Below are 20,189 nucleotides of genomic sequence, written 5' to 3'. Positions count from 1 at the left end.
ATCAACTGACTAAACTTTTTTCATGCTTCCCTGGATTCAGCATGATTATCATTTTTACCTATTATGATGTCATGATTCAAATCTGTAAATGGAGGAGACTGATACCAAACTATATTGAAACAAAATCCATTTATTAGCCATGGCTAGCAGTTTGTCAAAAAAAAAAAATTGGTCCAAGTTGGCACAAGGAAGCAGAAGTGAATTGACAAAGCATTTTTATAGACAGACATGAGAAACATCAAACTGTATTGGTGCATTGGTATATTAGTATATTGGTGAAATACTGAGTGCAACATGTCAAACTCAAATAGAAAAAGGGACAAATAAACACTGAATATAAATCTACATGAAAGCATAATGGCTTAGAAAAACAACTATTAATTTTGTTTTGTTGCATATTCATTTAATTTGTTAATAAAAGGGAAACATGAATCCCATATTGAGGTACATGATGTTGATTCTCAGTGGGGTTCAGATGGTTTTGAGACTTAAGGTTTTCTGGAGGCAGCCTTAGTTTCAGTTACAATCAATAATTACTCCAAAATGCAGCCAGCTGGTAAAAATGCAAACATTTATTTCTCCTTCCAAAATAGCCCGGTTAGTTGAGGCCTAACTCTCTGCTTGGCTCCAAGAGATCTTGCAGCTTTGTCCTTGGCTTCTGCCTCTGCTTTCTTCAGCCTCCAGTCAGCACCAAGTTGGAAGATGCAATGAATCTCTTGACTCGAAGATAGGGCTTGTGGGTTCCAAGAGCTCTCTCTGACTCCAAGTAAAACTCTCTCAAGCTCCCAGAGTTTCTAGTAACTCCTCAAGTAACTAACTCAAGTAAGTAACTCAAGTCACTAACTCAAGTAACTCCCCCAGCTCCAAGAGCTCCCTCTATATATGTGATCTCCCAAAGGTTAACTCCGCCTTCTGGAGGGAGAGGGATTCTGGGTTATCTCCCAGAGTGCTCTCTAGCCTTAAGGGAGGTGTGAATTTGGTTATCATTCTAAACTCTGACTCTCCCAAACAGGTGAACTCCATTGAGTACTTAGATACTTATGAGCTCTCTAAAGGTGTGAACACAAGCATTGTTTCTATCAGTTCCACTTAGTACCTTGTTTCAAGTTCTGGCCCAAAATATCTCTAAGATCAAATCAATCACACTGAACCATGCCAAACCAGATAACTATTGTCTCTATCAACTCCAATGTCTTAACACTTTGTAAAGATTCCAACAACTTTCCATAGTCAAAGAGGAAACCTATATTTAAAAGCAATCATTAACAGAAATAGGGAATTTTCATGAGAACGGGGAATTTTGACAGTGAGCAATCCTCAGGGTGTTTTCCTTTATATTTGATCATGGAATAACTATGACTTAAATCTACAATAAGACTCATAATAGAAATAAGAAACATAAATGAAAAAAAGGCTTCCAATAGCAGGGATGATTTTGGTTAACAGGGGATATAGCTGGAATCAATGCCCTATCAACATATGGAAAATCTCATAGATACTTCTTAATCTACTATGATTTATAACAACTAAATTATATGTGTAATTAAGGCATATGAATAAAAATAAATGATTGATCTATAATTAATATTTCACAATATGTCACTATATTGAAACCACAATTTTTTCAGTAATTGCCTATTGATAGACTTTACTTTGTTCCAGTTCCTTCCTTCCATAAAAAGTGGTTTTGGAACTATTTTTGTCTGAAACAAATCTTTTTTTCTTTTTGACAATCTCAGGATTTATGTCTCTGAACAGAATCATTGAATGAAGTGATATGTACACGTTCACCGCTTAATTTGTGTAATTTTAAATAATTTTCCAGAATGGATATGTGCAAAAAAATCACAGTTCCACCCATTGATGCTTTCGTACAATACGTCAAATTCAAATAGAAAGGGAGATGAATAAATCATGAATATCAATCTGTGTGGACGCATATTGATTTAAAGAACCTCATATTATCTGTGTTTTATTGTATTTTCATGTAGTTTGTTAAATATTTCCCAATTACATTTTAATCTTGTACCTTTACTCTATCTGCCTTTCTACAATACCACTGCCTAAAAATAGTTGATTACTTTTACCTCTTGTCATTGTTTCCAGCTAGATTGGTATGAGGTAAAACCTCTGGGTTGTTGCAATTCTGGTTTCTATTAATAGTGGTTTTCAGGATTATTTTCTTAATGGTTACTAAAACTTTAAACATTTTCTTTTGAACTCTGTACATTTATTTCCTTCCAACATTTAATCTAATAGAAAATGGAACTTTTTATATTATGTATTTGTTAATTGAAAATTTTTTTGTATCTTGTCACAAATAGTTGATGTAAAAATATTTTCCCATTTAACCCAAATGCTTCCTATAAGATCTATGTTAATTTGAGGGGTAAAATATTTTCAATATTCTATAATGTATGTATAAGATTAGATAAGATAGACAAGAAAGCTATCTTTTCTATTTTTTGATAATTTTCTAAGGTTAAATTCTTTTATGATGGAGGTTATACACCTATTTTTACTTACACTGATATTTGATGCTAGCTGATATTCTATTTCTATGAAGCTCCTTTTGAGATCTTTCCAACAATTTTTCCCAAAAAAGGTTCATCCATAAATAATTTATATTTTTGCTTATTGAAAACTCAAATTAAGAACAAGTGCTTTAGGTTCTCAGTTGTCTACTCTGTCTGAAAAAATCACATTTTTTTAAACCAATGATACAGAGCTTTGACGATTACTGCATTATGTCTGGTAATCCTATGTTTCCAATATTCATCTTTGAAAAAGTTGCCAAGAGAACAAGTTCTCACAATGCTCTGCATTTAGGCTCCTTAGTGTCACTAAGAATCATTATTTATTCAGGTCATTCAGAACATCTTCTTTGGTGATTCTGAACCAATTTTCAGGAATCTGACCTCTGTTCTCGAATTTGATGTTGTACTTCTCTTCCAATTCTGATCTGAAGCGACACACAAACCATTTCCAGTATGGTTGGGCAGATGTGTCTGGAGTGATGCTCCATGTGGCATATTCACCACCTGCCTGACGATAAGTCTTATATGGGATACGCCTATCATCAGGAAGAATAAACATATCATCACTTGCCATACAAGTGGTGCAGAAATCAATTGAAAACTCATAAGTCTTGTGCCAATGCCGAACAGCATTAGAACGATGGAAGGGACACTGTGGTCTTCACAATGATTTGTGACCGTATTTTGCAATTGGTTACAAAGGGACATTGCTTCCAACAGCCATAAGCTGGATCAGAGGCATGGTCGAGTGTCAGATTCAATTTTCGTTAAGAAATATCCTTTCCAATTTTCTCCAATGTTTTGGATTCCAGTATCTAGATATTCATTCATGGCTTCTTTGAGGAATTCAATGTCAGTTATCACCTGGTGTTCAATATTTTAGCTCTTCTCTTGGAAGGTCAAATGACACCCTAGATTTTTTACACAATGTGTCTAACCACACAGATACAGATATTTTGGTCCTTAGCCACCAGAGTTGATTCATGAATAGCAGAGAAAATGATTTTCTTAAAATGTTCCAGACTGTTATTTACAAAATTCTTCAGTGTCTCATTTCCCTACCACACAATATGTCGGATCTCTTTTTAATTTTCTCAAAAATTTCTTTGGTGTATGAATATATTGAATAATCCTCAAGTTTTCTTCCTTAGCCAGAGAGATGAAAATGTGTTTCTCCAAGTTGGTTTATTTCCATTAAAGGCAGGAGAGTTAGCCCTAATGTCCCAGCAAGGTCCAAGGGCTATCTTTTTTCCAAATAGTATATATCTAAGGAAGCAATGAGCTTCCATGGAAGTCGGCAAATGCTGTGATAGAGGTTGCACTTGGCAAGAAATCTTAAAACACATAAAGAAATCCTCTCTCTGTTTTCTAGGTATATGACAGGATCATGGGCTTCCTGAACGCTGTGGCATGTCCCTAAAAAATGCTGCTCTATAGCATAAGCATAAGGACAAATCTATTTTTGTATTCATTTGTAAATGTGTACCGTGCCTCATCAGATGCAGAATCAGTGTGCTTGTCTATCAACTTTGCAGTAGTTCATGGAAGTAACTTTTATCATAATCCATTTGCATTTTCAATTTAGATTCAATTTTACCATGACAGGTCAGTAATCTTTGGTAGTTTCATCTATATCTCTTTATCACTCCCTGCTAGGGAGGGTGTGTGAGAACCTTTCCAAATCTTCTTATTTTCACATGTTTCTCATAATCAATGGAAAAATGTTTCCAACGCAATGATCTCCAAGTTTGCTTGTACAGTGCACTCCTGTTTAAAATAGTCAGAAGACATTCTCCAAATCTACATCAATTTTGGGATGTTCCACAGGAGGAATTTGAGATACTTCATGGACCCATTTTGTCCAGAGTGGAATGAATATTTTCTTAGCTCCTCCTCATTAATTCTTTACAAGATAGGAAAGAGCCACATCTCTGCTTCTTAATAAAAAGTCTTTTTCATATTCTGATTTCTTTTATTCAGTTTATCTTGACCTTTCCTTACTAAGGAGATCAGTGGACTTTCTAATGCTTTCTGAAACAAATTGCCTCTTGAAGATTTCTCCAGTTTGTTCTCAAAGTTTCCCTTCCACTGGATCAGGATTTCATTCTCTGGATCATCATCAAAATAAGTTTGAAGCTCTTGCCTGACAGCTTCATATTTTTCTGCAATATTCGTTTCAATCAAACTTCTTGGGAGATCCTGAATTTCCCCATTCTGAATCTGATTGGTCAGTTGGTTCTGTAACCCTAACACATGACTTCTTAAATTCCAGGTCCAGTTGTTATACATAGTCTCAAGTTTGATCATGACCATGACCTCCCGAGTATTCCTAAAGCTGAAGATAAAATTTTCATTCAACAAGGCTTTCCACAAATCCTGGATCCGGACTTTCACCTCAGAAACCTTCAGGATGCTGCCTCTAGATTCTTTTTTGGCAGCCAAAAGAATTCCTCTTTTTAGTTCCTGGATATTGTGGCTATAACTGGGGTTGGGAGGGGCCATTGGAGGATCCCCTTCCCACAGATGGGCAAAGTAATGGACATGCGTATTAACATCAAACCGAATGACATCACTGAAGTGGCTGATATCTGATAACTGTTCCTGTTCTGCAGCTGTGGCTGCCATTTCATCCAGTCTCTGCTGCAATCTCCTTCTTCCTTCCATGTTTTGATCTTTGGCAGTGATTTCACCCACATTCTGATGCACAAAGAGGCAACTTGGGAAAATGTTCACTTGCTTCATTCGCAGAAAAGCCTGGAGAGCAATTTGCAAGATATCTTGCATTTCTGAAGGATTCTCTCCAAATATATTGATCAAGGTCAGGTTTCCAAGTCCAATAACAAAAGTGGCCAGCTCATTATCCCGATTCTGTGATTTACAGGCGAGTTCTGGGGCCCGGAGTCCTTCTGTATCAATCACAAGGACAAAACCAAAGCCCAGTTCTTCCCAGAGTGTCTTCTCCACCTTTAGCAACTGCATGTAAGCTCCCCTTGTGCATCGCCCTGCACTGACATTAAACTGCAAACCAAACATAGCATTCAACAGAGTGGACTTCCCTGTGCTTTGGAGGCCAAGAACAGAAAGAACAAAGATCTTTACATCTCCAATTTTCTTAATTAATCTGTCAAAAACAGCTGCTACCCATGTCAGAGGTACATAGGAAGCATCCCCATCCATCAGCTCAAGGGGGAACCCAGAAATCATCAGGTCCGCAGCAATTTCAGGAAGGGAGGACAAAGTGTACCTTTGTGATGAAGTTTCTTCCAAAGCTTCATAAATCTGGCCAACCTCTCTCAGGAGATGTTCAGTACCCAATGAGGAATCCCTGATGTCCTTGGAGACAGACTCTAGTTCTACTTGGTGATCTTTCAAGGACACATTCACTGATTCCTTTTGGTTTTCTGCCAGCACCAAGGACCACAAGTGGTTGTACCTCTTCTGAAGTTTTTCCAACTCACCTCTGGTCAAGTTGTCCATAAACATACTGAGCCACTGAAGGAAGTACAGCTTGGTGCTGTTGTCTTTCCCTGAGTAAGAGTAAAGGATTACAAGAACTGATCTCATCAAGTCATTGAGAGGACATATTTTCTGTAGCTGTGCCTGTCTTATTATTTGCTTTTCTTTCTCAATCTCACTTTTGTGCTGTTCAAGGCTGCGGTTCCCCTTCTCTCTCAGGTGACAAAGCTCCTTATCCTTTTTACACCACTGGTGCCAAAGTTCTCCTTGAAGGGGCAGCAATTTCTCCTTCATTTTAGACAATTTTATTTCTTTCATAAGGGCCATCACAACCTCTGCCTTTTCTTTGGCCTCTTGACATTCCTTCCTGTCCACATCTACAAGAAAGCCATGCTGGCGAGCAATTTTAGCACAGTCTTCCAGAGTGAGAAAGGGACCTGAAGATTTCAGCAACCGCTTGATGACACCTGAGAGTTCATCCATTAATTCAGCCTCATTTCTATTCCTGATCCCAATCCTCACTTTCTCACCAACATCACTGCCCACAGTCTTCTCTTTGTCATCAAACAAACAAACCAAAGGTTTGGCTGACTTCCACAGGACCCGAACCATATTCCTAGTGCTCTCATTTTTATCAGAAGCAGATACAAGGACCACTGTGACTGAAGAAATGTCCTGCAGGAATCTGAGCTGTGCCTCATGATCTTTGGCATCTCCATGCAGATTAGTGAAGGCAACACAGCTTTCAAATCTGTCCTCATCTCTCCCCCCTGGACAGAACCAGGAGATTTCAACCAGACCTCCCATTAACAGGCTGGATTTGCTGTTGCCTCGGCAATCACGGTGGAAAAAAACATCGTGCTTATGCTTACTTAGCAGAGAGTTCAAAATCTGAGATTTGGAAGAAGAAGCAGAATTCACAACCCTTATAAAGGACACAATGGGAATGGGTGCCTGGGAGATGAGTTGGTTATTAAAGTTAATGATTGTGTCTTCTCCCCCTGATTTCTTCACCTCTCTCCAGCTTCTCTTGATTTGGCTGAGAGACCACAGTGGGAATTCTATTACTGAAGAACAGGGATTGGGCACCACAAAGGGGAGAGCAAACTGACAAATGGCCAGTTTGTTTGAAATGTATTGTCTCATGAAATCATCTGCACAGTGAAAAATCATCATCTGGATGTCCATTGGGTGAATGTGAGGCCGGTCTGTGGACAAGAGAACAGAAGAAGTGTCACTCTCATCAAACAAATCATCATAAGGATCTGAAGCGTCCTCTTTAAGATTTGTCAGAGTCAGTGTCCCACTGGCCATTGTGTCTCCATCATCTTTGCACACTAAGTATCTCAGTCGGTAATCCAGCATCAACAGCTTCTGTAGGAAATAAAATGGTAATTGTCTTTCTGTGTCTGGCTGACTGTCATGCACAGAAGCCTTGTAAATCACATGAAAATCTGCTCGGCCCATCTTCCTTGGATAGAAATCCTCCAGCCCAAGTCTCTTGGCTAAGTCTAGAAAGTCAGAATTTTGTATCACTTCATGCTGTTTGATGATACAGGGTTCTGGTTCTTGGGTCTTTTCCTTTCCATGAAAGACACTTTCTAACTCTTTTTTCACCTGCTCTATCTGTAGACAATTCAGTGTAGCCTCATGTTCTCCATTGATGAGCAAATTCAGGTCTTTCTCCAGAGTTTCCCAATCATGACTGACTCTCGGTTTCAAGAGGACATGACGCACTTCTTTGGACCATGACTGTCCCATGTGAAATTGCATAAGCTCTAAACGTTGCTTCTTTTCTTCTGCAGACACACCAATAGGTCCTGGAGTCACTGTGAGCCCTGTTAACAGGAGGAATGCTTGAGCCCTATACTCAGATTTCTGATGAAGGCCCTGGTATTTTTCATGGGCTTCTTTCATTTCACATAACAGGAAATTTAATTCTTCATATCCAAGGAGACAATGGAAAGTTTGGCTTTCCTCCTTGTAACCGGCACCAGCTGCAATAAAGAGGAGCAGTAGATATATTCCTGAATCTTCTGCCTCTTTTAAGGCCTTCAGAAAGGAGCTGAGAGACAAACTGATCTCATAAGTGGCCTTCCTTTGAGCTTCTTCTAACTTTTCTAAGTACTCAGAGGTGTGATTGATTTCAAGAAGGTCATTCTTTGCCTTTTCTAAGAGTTGAATGAAATCAGCAAACTCTGTGACACGGATATCTTGTTTCTTCTTTGTTGAGTGGAAAATCCACTGCATAATTGAGTGTCTCTGTGGGAAGTCCTTCACTTCATAGACATGAGGATATAAAAGGCTGCGCAAATGGTGTTTAATTAATTTGATTTCTTGAACTGGGAAGTCCTTGCAAAAATTGACAATGTCCACCAAGAACTGCTGCAAAGTTGGGTCTGTAAGACAGATCTTAATCCAGATGTTATAGTTCCTGGTTTTCTCACTCAGCTTTTGCTGAAAATTGATCAGTTTCATCAGTTTCTCCTGAGGCTCAGTGATTTCCCAGGATTTCACTTCTTCTATTAATGACCTGGCATCCCTCCCTGCACTCAGTAGCTCCTCTCCATCCTGGATGCTTACATGTCTGCCAGTCAGGTTTGTGTAAATGCTTGTGAGGCAACGAGTCACTTGAAGAGGATCCTGAAAATCTTGTCTGTGGTTAGACAGAATTATGTCCCAGACAGGCACTAGCTGATACCCTCGGTCAATGATACACCAGCTGTGGTTACTGGCCACAAGACCAGCTTTCCACTGTGGGAGAGAATCTACCTCTGGGGGGCCTCCTGTTTGGTATACAGACATTTCGAATCTTGTTTGTAAATTAGTGGAGCTTGTATTCTGAGAACTCATTTGAGACTGAGAGTTTGACACATTTGCACTGGCTGCAGCTGTCACCCCAAAACCACTGTAGCTGCCTCCAATGTACCTATCGAGTGCTTCTGAGGCTTGGCGCTTCACATCGTGCAGTGCCTCTGACCTGAAACCTGCAGCTACAGCTTTCCACCAGAAAACTCCTCCCAAGTGCAATGGACCCTGGTTCACATGAGAGCCAAACCTTTTAAAGAATGCCTCACATCTCTGCTTCAGCAGGGAATGGGTTTCTGCACTATTAGAGTAGCTCAGAAGTTCCTCCAGCTGCTTTAACTCTTGCAAAGCTGACTTGGAAAGGTGGAGCTGATCCCGTGCAAAGTGGCAGGAGGCCAGTGGGATATAGCAGAACTTGGTGGTGCATGAGTAAGTTTCCTCAGAGTGTGACTTTTGGACATCTCTGGAGTCAGAAGATCTGCTGTCCTTGGTGCTGGTCTCTAGATTCAATCCCCAGCCTCCACCCTTAGCCAAGAAGCTAACACTGAAGCCCAATATCTCCATGCTTTGGGTAAACATGGACTCGTCATTCGAAGACAAAAACCTTTTTGTTTCCATCCCACTTCTCTGTTGTGGATTGAGCAGGAAGAAGTTCTCTGGAAGGCTGATCAGTTCTTCTCTCTTCTCCAAAAGGTCCTCTGGGTGGTTGGTTTGGTAAATCCCCTGCAGGGCTAGGCCACCTGACACCCTTTTGAGGAGCTCCCTGTCAGGAAGATTCTCCCTATGGGACAGAGTGCTTTCCATGAGACTGAGGTTTCTCTTCATGTTTTCTATGACTTCCACTAGGGGTTTCTCAGAGAGAGGCCAGTATTTGGCTGGGATTTCCATGGCCTGCCTCAGCTCCTCTTCTTTCTCCCTCACAATCACCTCTTCACGGCTTTTACCTGCTGCCTGCATCTCCCTCAATTCATTCAGGGCTGACTGTGCCTGCTCTTGCCTCTTCTTCACTAGCTCCCAGTGTTTCTCTTGCATTTCCTCTGATCCCTGACTGTTACACAGTGAAAGAAGTTTCTCCAGTGCCCGTTTCTCCCAAGGATGGTTTGCCTGGGATTTTAGTGTCAGGATTTCCTTGTGTTTTACATGTTGTAAAGCTTGGACAGAGGTCACACCCAGGTGTTCCTGCAGTATAGGTATCCAACGTTGGGCATCCAGTCCCAATTCTTTTAACTTGTCTTCCAAGTTTCTTTTTCTTGGGTCATTAAGATGTGGTTCACCTTCATTATTCCCTGGTGTGGCCATGGCTGTAGAACAGTACAGAACATCAGTCAAAAGGTGTTTTTACTTTGGGAGAAATATGGCACAGAAGGTATTTTGGGAAGGTGTCACATGTAGGAAGAACCCCACAGAAAATATATATACTCTGTCCCTGAAGCTGCCTATATATATATATATATATATATATATATTATTTATGGAAGCACAAAGGCTTGGTTATTTGGGTTTGCAGCATTTGGAGATTAGTAAGGAGCTAGAGTGGAGGAGTCAGAGCAAAAATAGAAAATAATTTAAATGAATCATGTGGCTCAATCCTCTCTCCCCAAAAGAATAGCAAATATCCCTCATTTCACTGAGGTCTCATCTTCTATTTTTTGTACCCTTTTATATCTTCTTAGAATAGGTTCATCTTTAGCTAATTTGGAAAATTTCTGCCCAGAACTAAAGATAAAAATATAAATTCCATAGCCTGCATTTTAAAACCTTATGTCATACTATGGTGACAGGGACACTCAAGATACAAATAAAAAGTTCCTTAAAAACTAGAATTGGACAAGTGGAGCCTAATGATTCTATGAGACATCAAGACACAATAAAGAAAAAAAATTAAGTGCAAACAAAATGGAGTATGTCTATTTTTCACCAGTACATGACAATTTCAGAAAAATGTACCATATATTACAGCATAAAAAACTCAGAAACAAATGCAGAAAAGAAGAAATATTAAATGCATTCTATTCGATAAAGAACCTTGGGAACAGATTCATAATTCATTCTTTCATTCATTCTAATCAATAATTAGTACCTACCTTTTCCAGGTATATACAAATAAAACTAATAAGTTAAATAAAATAGATGTTCATGAAACAATAAATTGCCCAGATTAACAGAAGAAGTAGAATACTTAAATAATCCCATTGCGGAAGGAGGATTAGAACAAGTTATTAATAAGTTTCCTAGGGGAAAAATCCCAAAGAACAAAAGGATTTTCAAGTGAATTCTACCAAAACTTTGAAAAACAATTGATTCTAATACCATATAAAGTATTTGAGAAAAAAAATATGAATTTCACTAAATTCATAACATGACACACAGTTTTAATACCTGAAGTAGGAGGAGCAACAAAAAAGAAAGAATACTATAGTTCAATTTCTCTAATGAATATTGTTGCTTTTTTTTTTTTTTTTTTTTTTTTGCTGAGGCAATTGGGGTTAAATGACTTGCCCAGGGTCACACAGCTAGAAAGTGTTAAATGTCTTAGGCTAGATTTGAGCTCAGATTCTCCTTACTTCCAGGCTGGTGTCCTATACACTGCACCACATACCTGCCTCTGCTGCAATTTTTTTTAAAAAAGAAAATAGTATATCACAAAGATTATGAAATATGACCAGGTGAATCTGTTGGTGTTCTTTTTCCAAAACACAGCCAGGTGATAAAAGAGTTCAGATCTTTTATTGTGTCCTTCAATATAGCCCAGTTAACTTAGGCTTGGTTCCAAGAGCTCCGCCCGAGTGTCTCCAAATCTAAAGGTTTGTCCTTCTGACTCCAGGCAGCACCAAGGCAGAAGATACGATGAATCTCTCTTGCCTTGAAGATAGGGCTTGTGGGCTTCCTCCCAGAGTACTCCTCTCCGAGTCCTAGGAAGGTTCCCAACAAAAACTCTCTGAAGCTCTAAGAGCTTTATATATATATATATATATATATATATATATATATATATATATATATATATATATATGATCTCCCAAAGTTGTTAACTCTGCCTTCTGGAGGGAGAGGGATTCTGGGTTATCTCCCAGAGTGCTCTCTGGCCCTAAGGGAGGTGTGAATTCGGATATCTCATACTAAGCCTGAAATCTCCCAAATGTGTGAACTCCATTGAATACTTAGATACTTATGAGCTCTCTAAAGGTGTGAACACAAGCATCGTTTCTATCAGTTGTACTTAGTACCTTGTTTCAAGTTCTGGCCCAAAATATCTCCTTCTAAGATCAAATCAATCATACTGAACCATGCTAAATTAGGTAATTATCGTTTCTATCAACTCTAATGGCTTAACACTTTGTAAAGATTCCAACATGAACCTTATTAGGAATGAAGGACTGGTCCAATATTAGAAAAACTCGAGGTATAATTGATTATATAAAAAAGACATATAATTACTTCAAAGATGGAGGAAAAGGTTTTTGACAAAACACAACACTCTTTCCTGAAAAAAACCCTAGAAACCATATGAGTCATTGTAGCTTGTACTGAAAATTATAAGTACCATCTATCTAAAACAAAAAGGAAGCAATATTGGTAATGTGGATGAACAGAAAGTTCCCAAAAAGATCAGAGTGAAGAAAGGATATCCATTATCAGCATTAGAAATTAATACTGTACTAGGAATGAGAGATATAGAATTAAAATAAGAAAAGATTTGAAGCATTAAGAATGCGCAATGAGGAAACAAACCTATGACTCTTTGCAGAAGAGAAACTTAATGAATCCTTAGAGAAACATAGAGAATCAACTTCAAAAACTAGTGTGAAGTATTAACACCTTTAAGAAAGTTTTCAGGGAATGCAGTAAATCCATATAAATTATAAGATTTCTATATGTTACCAAAAAACACAAGCATAAAGAAAGCAAAAGATAAGTTCCATTTAAATTCAATGCAAACAATATAAAACCTTTTTGTCATTTCCTCAGTTCCTCAGTTCTCTTTCTGGAGGTAGATTAGAATGAATGAAAGAATGAATTAGGAATCTATGTTCCCAAGGTTCTTTATTGAATAGAATGCATTTAACATTTCTTCTTTTATGCATTTGTTACTGAGGTTTTTATGCTGTAATACATGGTACATTTTTTTCTGAAGGAGTCAATACACATCAAGGAACTATATGCATGCAATTCATAGGTAAAAACAGATATAAAAAAATTCAAGAAAAATGTATTGCTCAAGGGTGAGCTGAGCCAATATGCTAAAAATGATGATTCTACCTAACTTGATTTGCTTAATCAGTGTTATACCATTGAAACTAACAAAGAATTATAGAGCTGGAAAAAATAAAAAATCCATCTGGAAGAAAAATTATCAAGAATATCAGGGAAATCAATGACAAAAAAAGGTGATGGAAAGTGCAATTTGACAAAACCAGTTGAAGAAAATAGAAAGCATTCTGGCACAAATTAAGCACAGAACAATAATTCATACCATTTACTAAAGCTAAGGTTCACATAAGTACATGATGTGGAAATAAAGAGTGAGATAATAAGCAAACTAGTGGAGCATGAAAAAAAAAATGCCTGTCAGATCTATGGATAAGAGATGATTTTATGATAAAAGACAGAAAAGATCATGGAAGGCAAAGTTGAGGATTTTAATAATATAAAATTAGGTTTTGCAGAAACAAAACAAATACAAACATAATTGAAAAGGAAGCAGGAAACAAGCAAGTATCTGGTAATAGCCAAATTTATAAGAATAAGAGTCATTCCTCATTGAAAAATGATCGAAAGTATGAAGAGTCATTTTTCAAAGGAATAAATCAAAGCTATCAATAGCTGAATCAAAATACTCCAAAATACAATTAATTACAAAAATGAAAATTAAAATAACTCTGAAATACCACTTCACACCAATCAGATTTATTAACAGGCAGAATAGGAAAATAACAAAAACTAGAATTCACTTGAAAAAAAAATTGGCCCACAATTGCAGAGATTGTGGAGTTTGAATTTTGTCTAACCCTAATGAAGAACAATTTGCAATTGTGCCAAAAGTGTCCTAAACATGTGTATACTCTTTGGTCTAGCAATACTTCTACTACTAGGTCTGTATTCCAAAGAGATTAAAGGAAAAGGAAAAATAAAAGGAAAAGAACCTATATGTAAAAAATAAGATTTGTAGCACCTCTTTTTGTAATGTCAAAGAATTGAAAATTGAGAGAATGTTTACTCATTGGGATCGAGCTAAACAAGTAATAGTAGATGATTGTGATGGATTACTGTGCTATAAAAATGACAAACAGTAACCTTGTAGGTTATATAAAGATACAAATATAAAGATAAGATTTGGATTTAAGAATTCATTATTTGTTAAATAAAAATTGTTGGGAAAACTGGAAAGCAGTATGACAGAAATTAGGCCCATCTCAGTATCTTACACCATTTCCCAAGATAAAGTAATAAATGGATACATGATCTAAATGTGAAGAGAGATATTACAAGAAAATTTGAACATGGAACATATTATTTCCAAGACTTATGGATAGGTGAACAATGAATAAACAAGAGCTAGAGAACAGAGTCGTGTAAAATGGACAATTTCAACTACCTTAATTAAAAAGATTTTATACAAATGAAACAAATGTTCCTAATATCACTTTCCTGGAGGAAGGAAAGCAAGCAAAGCCCTGAAGAGCCACCCATAAGTGAATTTCCCATAGGAAGACTTCAAAGATGTGGGTCCAGATGAAAGAGAGAAAGGAAAATGAAAAGAGAATACACTAATACTCTACCTTAGGGTACCTTAGATACTTCAGAGACTTTCTGAAGCTTATGCTTGCCTAAAACTATTGAAGCTCTGACTTAAGATCCCTGAATCATCAGATATCCCTAAATATTCTGGTCTCCCTTTCTACCTGATTAATCAGACCCAGCAAAACTCTCTCTATTTCTCTTTTCCTGCCTTTTGCTATCTGCTCATCTTCCTTTGTTCTTTTTCTTTGCGCACTTGTCTCTCGCTAAAATTTTCTGTGTGTGTGTGTGTGTGTGTGTGTGTGTGTGTGTTCTATGTTTCTGTCTCTCCTCCTTCTTCCCCATCCCCTGCCCTGTTCCCAACATCTTTTGTCTATATCTTACTGCTTTATATATTTCATGCCAGGTTCACAATTTATGAGTCTCTTCCCTTGGTGCTATGTTTTTTATCTCTTTTCCTCACTTTTTCCCTTAAGCATGAACTCTTTCATTGTTGTCTCTGTCTGCCTAGAACATAACACAGAACCTGACACATAGCAAGGGTTTAATAGGTGCTTAATGACTGATTAACTGTGCCAGCATTTGTCTCTTTCTGCTTCTTAATACTCTTACTCTGAGTCCTGAAGCCACTATTAATGCCACAGAAGTCCCTTGTTTTCTCTGCCATTTAGTTTCCCCATTTTTAAAATGAACAGATTAGCCTAGATTGTGCCTAACATCACTCCTATGGGTTCCTTTCATATATCCTTTGGCTCACTTAGTGTTCATTTCAAACTCTTGTTTCCTCTCATTCTCCCCTCCCTCACGATGCCCACATCCCTGCCCTCTCCACCAACCTTGCTCCTCAGGCCTTGTGGTATCTGCCCTCTCTGTCGCGTGGGCTTATCTAAACCCCTCCATCTTTAGAGAGGCTGCTGCAACTAGCTTCAGATACATATTTCCTAGCTGTGTGACCCTGGGCAAGTCACTTAAATCCCATTGCCTCAGGAAAAAAAAAGTTTATATTCCCAAATGAGAAGACAACACTTGAGAACATTATGCAATCAGTTATAAGGACTCTCCATAGAAAGAGGACATGGGTGTGAAGTGATTGTTTTATGATAATTTCAATAAAAGAATGGAGGGTGAGAAATAAAGGATGCATAAGAAGAAATTGAAAAGAATTATAATGAAGAAATTTTTCTTATATAAAAGAGATATACAAGGAAGAGTATTTACAGTGGAGAGGGAAAAGGGTGAAAGTGGGCAATATTTGAACTTTATTTTCATGTGAATTTGTTCAAAGAGAAAACAATATGTAGAGATACAGATATACACACAGATACACAGTTATATAAGTATGTGTATATGTATATACAATTTGTGTACACACATACACATGTATACTCAATGGGACATAGGAAATCTATCTGACTGAACAGGAAAGTAAAAGGGAATGAGTCTAACAGGACAGAGTGGAGAGGGATAATAAAGAACAGGTGAAGGGGAGAGAAGCAGTAGTCAGAATTAGAATAAATGTAAATGGCTGTGCTTCTGTATATGTGAGAGAGACAGAGAGAGACAGACAGAGAGAGAAGAAGAAGAAAAAGAAAGAGGAGGAGGAGGAGGAAGAAGAAGAAGAAGAGGAAGAAGAAGAGGAGGAAGAGGAAGATAAAGAAGAAAGAAGAAGAAGAACAAGAACAAGAACAAGAAGAAAGGAGGGAGAAAGGAAGAGAGAAAGAAGAGGGGTTCTGAATTTTTAAAGGAAAAGGTTAACAAGTTAATAAGCTTTTCCTTTAAGAATGCGAAGTAAAACTATATTAATGGGGGACCTCAATTTATCCCCGATTAGAATCAAATAAATGTAACCATAAAATAAAGAATAAAGAAGTTAAGGAGAGGAAATTTGGAGAAGGTAGAGATGATAGACTTCTGAAAAAAACTATATGGAGATAGAAATGAACGGATATGCATGACAACTTCACAAAAATTTAGCATGTATTACAGCATAAAACCTTGGAAACTCATACAGAAAAGCAGAAATAGTAGTGCATTTTTAGACTATAATACAATTTTTAAAACATTCAATGAAGAACCTTGGATGCATAGATTAAAAATTCATTTGTTCATTCTAATTAACCTCCAGAGAGAGAAGTGATGATGTTCTAATTCTATGGGAAAAAATCAATAGCTTTACTAAATATTAAAGTCAAAAGGCAACATACCAAAACTGATGAATTGTTACATGCATCCACATGTATCCAAAAGAATACTTAGGAAAAAATATATACATATGTACACACAGATAGATGTATATACATGCATGCACACAAACATTCATATGCTTGGAAATCAATAAAAAGAGAAATAACAGATCAATGAATTGGGCATTCAATAAAAAAAAGAAAACTAGAGGAGGCAAAGCTATGATGGCAGAAGGAAGAGAGGAATTCACCCAACCACTTACCCAGACCTCTCCAAATTCCTTTAAATAATAACTCTAATAGCATCAGAATACCCAATAAGATGGAGAACATTTTCCAGTCAAAGACAATTTAGAAGGTCAAGGGAGTCCTGTGTTCAGTCCTGGCCCTGGCCTCAAAAGTAGGAACGGGACTAGCAATTTCTCAGTCATCAGAAACATTGCTGGTTTCTAGACCTCTCAGATCAGAGATAACAAAGGCAACTTGTAAGATCTGCAGGTTTGTCAGTAAGGTGAGAAGGCCTTGAGAAACCAGCAAACCAAGAATATGCAGTGGTGGCTATGGTAGCTTCTGGAGGTCTCAGAACACTAGAGGTTGCTTAATTAACACTAAATAAGGACTCTGTTGCTTTAGAACACTCGATCTTACAGCTGTGTGGGGTGAGAACACTCCTAACAGTTTCGAAGCAGAAATGAGTACTTATGGCCAGGTTCCTAAAAGGAGCTCTGGAAACAGCTGCATAAAACACTTGAAGCTTGGGAAAGTACATCCTCCATGCTAGAAACAGAGCCTTGCTTTAACTAAGACTTAAAAGCTGAGTTAAAAAAAAAAAAAAAAAACTAGACAGTGAAATAAAACTCCACAATAAAAACCAAAATAAAATGCAAATGACAGGAATGATAAACAAACTTTATTGTAAAAAGTGCATTAAATAATAAATGAAACTAGCAGATGGTTTTATGGGGAAAATAGAGGAACACTTACCTAATTTTAATTATTGAAAAAGAAAAGAAAAAATTTATCAGTATCAAAAATGTTAAAAGTGAATACAACAATAAAGAAAGTGAAATTAAAGCAATAATTAATAGCTATTTTCTCAGCTATATGCCAATAAAATTAAGAAGCTAACTTAAATAGCTGAGAGTTTATACAATTACACATTGCCCACATTAAAAGAAGTAATATAATATTTAAATAATTCCATATTTATAAAAGCGATAGAAGAAACTAAAAATGAGTTTCCTAGGGAAAAAATCCCAATAAACAGAAGTGTGAATGCTACAAAAAATTTGAAGAACAATTAATCTCAATAACATATAAACTATTTTGAAAAAAATCAGTAAATTAGAACTACTACCAAATTGTTTCCATGAAACAACATATTTTTTTATACATAAAGTAGGAAGAACAAACAAGAAAGAAGACTATAGATCAATTTCTCTAATTAGTATTGACACTTTCTGTCACTGCTAATCTTCCTCGTTGTCTCTTCCTGGCTCACATGTCTTTCTCTGTCTCTGTCTCTCTCTGTCTCTCTCTGTCTCTCTCTGTCTCTCTCTGTCTCTCTCTGTCTCTCTCTTTTCTGTCTCTCTCTATGTCTGTCTCTGTCTCTATCTCTCTCTGTCTCTATATTTCTCTCTCTCTGCATCAACCTGCCTCTGTGTCTCTTTCTCTGTCTCTCTATATGTTTCTTTTTTCCTCTTTGTCTGTTTCGCCTGCTGTGCATCTGTCTGTTTGTATGTTTCTCTCTTTTCTTTCTCTCACTCTCTTTTATTCTCCCCTCTCTCAGGATACCCACATCCCTGCACTCCCCATCAAACTTGCTCTCCAGGCCTTGTGATATCTTGCTTTCTCTATTGCATAGGCTTATCTAAGCCTCTCTGACTTTGGAGATGCTGGCTGCAATTAGCCTTCCACAGGACTGAAGCTTCATCTGACTGCAGTCTGAAACTCGAGAGAGTTATTAAGGCAGAAGAGAAAGTGAAAGCATCTTCAAAAAATAGAAATGATTAAGAGAAATTTACAGGAAAAGGAAAAACAAGGAGGAAAAGGAAACTTGCCCTACCACCACTCAAAGTATAGCCACAGTGGTCATTAGCTAGATTTTGGAACATTAATTTTTTTTAATTAAAAAAAAAAGATAATCCAGGTTTAGAACCAAGGGCATACAGCTGTAATAATAATGATGATGTTTTTATTTTTTCCAGACCTATGAATCAATTATTGTAGAGAACTCTATCTAACAATAAAGAACTACCTCTCATCTGCAACTTTTCTTCATAAAATGTTGCCCTGGGATATTGAGAGGTTAAGGAACTATCTAAGATAATACAGTCAGTTTTTTGCTAAGACTAAACTTGAACTCTGACCTTATTGTCTCTTCAGCTGGCTCGTTTTATGACACTTCAATGGTTCCCATATGTTTAAATATTGTCTCCAAGGTGAAAACTACTAGATCTATGTTTCCAGGTTCAGTCTCTCTCCTGACTTCCAACACTACATCACAAACTGCTTATTCTTCATTTTCCATTGATTTGCTATCCCATGTACTTTTCAGACTCAACATTTTAGAAACTGCCCTCATTATCCTAAACCTCCAAGCCACCAGCCTTCTGTCTTTACATTTTTGTTGGGGCTGCCACAATGCTCCCAGTTACCCAAATTCATAACCTGAATGTCATTCTCAACTCCTCACAGTTGTACATTACATGTGCCCACTGTTTTGCCAGATCTAGTGTCTTCCTACTCCCCAAAATCTCTCATATGAGCTCCCTTCTCCCCCACTGCATGTCTACTGCCCTAGTGCATCACTCATGGTTTAGATGATTGGAGAGACATCCTTGTTAGTCTCATAGACTCATCTCTCCTCCCTCCCATAGCTTATCTGTACAGCTATCAAAATGATTATTGTGGGGTCCAAGGCTGACCACACCACTCCCCTTTTTGTTAAACTGTACTACCTCTTCTTTCCTAGGTTTAGGATTCAAAGATAAACTCATTTGTTTATTCATTTAAAGCCACTAGATTTAAATATTAGCTCTTTGATTGAGTGACTGCTAAACAGAGCCTGAAGAGCTACTGATGACACAAAAATGTCTAGAATAAGACATAAGGTTCACAGCTTTCTTGTCATTCTTAATACCTCACTGACTCTTGTCTCATATACCCACACAGTTGCCAGATCAAGTGTCATTTTCCTTTTTATGCTGGCTTGGGAAGTTTATATTGTAAACTGTTTGGTCTCAACAAAGAAAACTGTATAGATTATGGCTTTGGACTTTTCAATATCTGATTTTCATCCTAGAGATAAAGTCCAAATCAAGAATTTCCAGGCATAAATATATTTAGAAGAACTGCACGTTTGTTTGCTATTTAGTAGAGGAAGAAGGTGGGAAGGGAGGGAGAAAAATATTAAACACCAGGTTTTGCAAGGGTGAATGTTAAAAAACCATCTTTGCATAAATTT

General features: G+C 37.3%; 1 pseudogene; it reads right to left on the bottom strand.

Annotated features, from left to right (window-relative positions):
• Positions 1–1,628: 1,628 nt before the first annotated feature.
• Positions 1,629–18,671, bottom strand: LOC116422773 (annotated as a pseudogene).
• Between the last annotated feature and the right edge of the window lie 1,518 nt (positions 18,672–20,189).

This window comes from Sarcophilus harrisii, chromosome 3 (genome assembly GCF_902635505.1).
Source record: "Sarcophilus harrisii chromosome 3, mSarHar1.11, whole genome shotgun sequence".
In the NCBI taxonomy this organism is placed as follows: Eukaryota; Metazoa; Chordata; class Mammalia; order Dasyuromorphia; family Dasyuridae; genus Sarcophilus; species Sarcophilus harrisii.
The sequence above is the reverse complement of the archived record's forward strand: the minus strand, read 5'-3'. Positions and strand labels throughout refer to the sequence as shown.